General features: G+C 42.9%; 1 pseudogene; it reads right to left on the reverse strand.

Moving 5' to 3' along the window:
• Positions 1-267: 267 nt before the first annotated feature.
• LOC128196667 (uncharacterized) lies at positions 268-3,266 on the reverse strand (annotated as a pseudogene).
• Positions 3,267-4,252: the final 986 nt, after the last annotated feature.

Here is a 4,252-nt window from a genome sequence, read left to right on the forward strand (position 1 = left end):
CCAACATTACGGCAGGAAAATATTTAGAATCAAATTACAGCGAGTGATAAAGAATGAAATCATCAACTACACAGTGCAAACAACAGTGAAAATTAAATTACAGACAAACAACAGAAATTAAATCGCAGCAGAATTTAAATCACATCAGTAAACGAAACAGTGAAATAGCATTGAAAATTCAGTAACACAAAATTAAATCAAACTGTTCATTGCATTAAAATTCATTACAACAAAGAAAAGAAAATAGGAACCTAACGTGCACTGTTGTTCAACCGTATCCTTCCATCTCCGTTCCAGCCCACACTGTCCGTGTACAGCTCACGGCCCCTTGCTCTCTGTTGGACAGTGTCCAGCTTCTTTCCCTTACGAAGGCTCTCTACTCTTCTCATCATCCTCCAAGTACACGTACTTGAGGTTATCTGGGAGTTGTTTCAACTCAAGAGTAGGTGCCTGCAAGTCAGATTCATTTGTACTTCCTACAAAGTGGTTTGTGCATTCTGACTCCAAAGAATTCACAGGTAAAGGCAGAACACCTATCTCATCAAGCTCCAAATCCATATCCATGACAATTACATTATCAACATCATCCATATCAAAAACATCATCAACATCATGGATATCAAAATTCTCTTCAAAATCAACATCATTCTCAAATTCAGATTCAATGCATGTATGTAGAGAAGATAGAAAAGAATGCTCTTTCTTATGCATAGAATCAAAATCATCAACAACATATTTATCAATAATGTCATCCAATGCATCGATCCTAAACAGAGAATGGTCCTCAGCTGGAAATTTCATTGCATCAAGGATATTAAAATGAACAACAATATCAGCAAATTCCATAGACAAAGTTCCAGCATACACATCAATCTTAGTTCGGGCAGTTTTCAAGAATGGCCTGCCTAAGATAATGGGAGCGGATCCATGGGAGAATCCCTCCTCCATTTCCAAAACATAAAAGTCAGCAGGAAAAATCAATTCACCAACCCTAACCAAGACATCCTCTATGAAACCTGCTGGGTGGGTAACACTCCTATTGGCCAACTGAATGACCACACCCGTGGTTTGCAAAGGACCAAGAGACAAAGATGCATATATAGACAAAGGCATGACATTAACAGAAGCACCCAAATCAAGCATGGCATTTTCAAATTTATTGTTTCCAATCACACAAGGAATGCAAAATATACCTGGGTCCTTGCACTTTTCAGGGATGTGCGGGACCGACTTACCAATAAGCGCAGATACATTCCTTCCCATGCTAATCCTCTCATTTCCCTTCATCCTCCTCTTGTGTGTGCACAGCTCCTTCAAGACTTTGGCATACTTCGGTATCTGCTTGATGGCATCGAGTAAGGTATGTTCACCTCTACTTTCCTGAAGGTCTCTAGAATTTCCCTATCCACCTCTTCCATCTTTTTGCTAGGAAGTGCCCGTGAAGGGAATGGTAGAGGGATAGGTCGGTCAACCAATGGAGAAGGTGCGGCAGCGGTGGTGGTGGAAGAGGGAGAAGATCCACCTGAAGAAGAACCACCGGCTGGAGAAGAAGATTCACCCACCTCAAATGCCCTGCTTGGACCGTCATGGTCGTTCTTTCTAGGACAAGTGGCAGGCACGGGTGTAGGTGTAGAAGCGGGCTCTGAAGGCACAACAATCTGCTTCCCTGATCTGAGGGTTATGACACTCACATTCCTTGGGTTCTGCACAGCCTGGGATGGTAACTTATCCGAATTCTGAGACTGCGCCTGATTTATCTGAGTAGCCATCTGACCCATTTGGTTAGTGAGACTCTGTATGGAAGCTCTAGTCTCCTGTTGAAACTGTAGGTTTTGCATAGTCATCTGTCTCACTAACTCTTCCAATGAAGGTTCAGACGAAGTGGAAGGTTGGGCAACTGGTTGGGCAGGTGCCTCTTGTTGCTGCTGTTGTTGTTGCCTCTGGTGTTGTTGCATAGGTGGAGGCACATATCTGTTAGGTGCTCCAGTATTCTGGAAAGGTGGTGCCTGCTGTTGATGTTGTGGCGCATTGTTCCATCTCAGATTAGGGTGATTCCTCCACCCTGGGTTGTACCTGTTGCTGGATAAGTCATGATTTTGCTGTTGTTGCTGCCTGTTGTTGTAGATGTTCGTAGCATAAGCCTGAGGCGCATCAGAGGCAGCAGAGTGCTGCAAAGAAGGACAAGCATCTGTATAATGGTCACTAGAAGGACAAATAGCACATAGTCGTGCAACAGATGCAGATGGAGCTGCAGATCTCTCGTTGGTAGTCAACTGTGTCACCATCTTCGTAAGAGAGTCAATCTTTGCTTCCAACTTGCTTTCAACAGCTGATAAAGACTGGGCAACAACATCATGTACGCCCCTCACCACAATGGCATCATTCCTGGTGCTAAACTACTGGGAGTTGGAAGCCATTTTCTCAATCAATTGCCTGGCCTCAGCAGGTGTAGTGTCTCCAAGAGCTCCACCACTGGCAGCATCAATCATACCACGGTCCATGTTGTTCAAACCCTCATAGAAATACTGGACAAGGAGATGCTCAGGTATCTGATGGTGGGGATAACTAGCACAAAGTGTCTTGAATCTCTCCCAATACTCATATAAGTTCTCTCCACCAAGCTGCCTAATCCCAGTTATGTCTTTTCTGATAGCTGTAGTCCGGGCTGCTGGAAAAAATTTATCTAAGAACAACCTCTTCAGATCATCCCAACTAGTGACGGATCTAGGCGCCAAACCATACAACCAATCCTTAGCAACATTTTCCAATGAATGAGGAAATGCCTTCAAGAAGATGTGCTCTTCAGGAACATCATGTGGTTTCATACTAGAACAGACAATGTGGAATTCCTTCAAATGCTTATGAGGACTCTCACTTGCAAGACCATGAAACTTGGGCAACAAATGGATCAGTCCAGTCTTGAGAACAAATGGAACGTCCTCATCAGGATAGTGGATGCACAAGCTTTCGATATCGAAATCAGGTGCAGCCATCTCCCTAAAAGTCATCTCGCGAGGTGGAGGTTGTGCCATATTGTTCTCAGTGCGAAAAACAACAGAATCAGAATCAGAATCACGTGCAGATGCAACAGATGCAGTAGATGCAGTATGCACAAAGTACTCAGCAGTGGGATGCACAGTATCCAATGGAACAGACTCAAAAACAGACTCTAAAGATAAATTTCTAGAATGTCTAGCTAACCTATGAAAAGTTCTATCAATCTCAGGATCAAAGGGTGGTATAGGCCCAGGATTTCCCCTAGTCATGCACTAAGTCACAACACCCTAAAATCATGAAACGATATCACAAAAATTTTGAACACACAAAACAACCTAAGCAAACAAATCACACACACTCAAACATACAAGACAAAACACGACACACAAACAACACATTATCAACACAAAAGACCTAAAACCGAACCGTTGATCCCCCGCAGCGGCGCCATTTTGATGAGAGGGTCGCACCTCCCACAAAAGTTGATTGCATAAAAGAATGCAGTACAGACTAGGAAGTGACTCCTAGGTCGTCTCTCAAGGACCAATTTGGGTTCAGTCTCAGATCTAAACACGTAGGGGGGGGTTTGTGAAAAGTTTGTGAATGCAATTAGACTAAATCTAAACTTTAAAATCATACACAACCTAATATGACTAAAAACATTAAAATGAAAATTGCTTAGAACAAATTAAACATGCAACAAACCGAAAGGTATCAAACTGACAATTCCATAAACGCAAGTAGGCGCCAACTCATACGCACATAATTAAGCAAAAAGAAATAAAAATTTGCGGAAGTTGGTAATTGGAATGCACCAAAAGTCAATCACGCTTCAATTGGGATGTATGCTAAGAAAGAGGGGATCCACTTCCGTGCACCCTTCTACTTCAAAGCAATTGAATAAAAATTCCCTTTCTCAAGCTTACCACCGTACACCTACCACATCTAATCACTTCTTCAATCTCAAGCAAAAAAACCAATTCTCTTTTCTTCCAACCGTGAATCATTCTCCAACTCCACGTGCTCCCTTCTTGTAAAATGAATTCTTTCTTCTTTCCCAGGTGGCAGCTGGACTCGCTTCCCACAATTCCCTAAGCCAAAAATAAGTGCTCTCCTTCCAATTTAATCACCGCTTGCAGCATCCCATTCCAGCCCCCGTTCCATTTCTCTAAATAAAATAAGGACACCATCCTGGAGCATTCTCTCCCTCTCGGTTGCAGCTGTGGCACATCAATCTTCCACCACCTAACCGTGC

The sequence above is a fragment of the Vigna angularis genome, chromosome 5, assembly GCF_016808095.1.
Source record: "Vigna angularis cultivar LongXiaoDou No.4 chromosome 5, ASM1680809v1, whole genome shotgun sequence".
NCBI classification, from domain to species: Eukaryota; Viridiplantae; Streptophyta; class Magnoliopsida; order Fabales; family Fabaceae; genus Vigna; species Vigna angularis.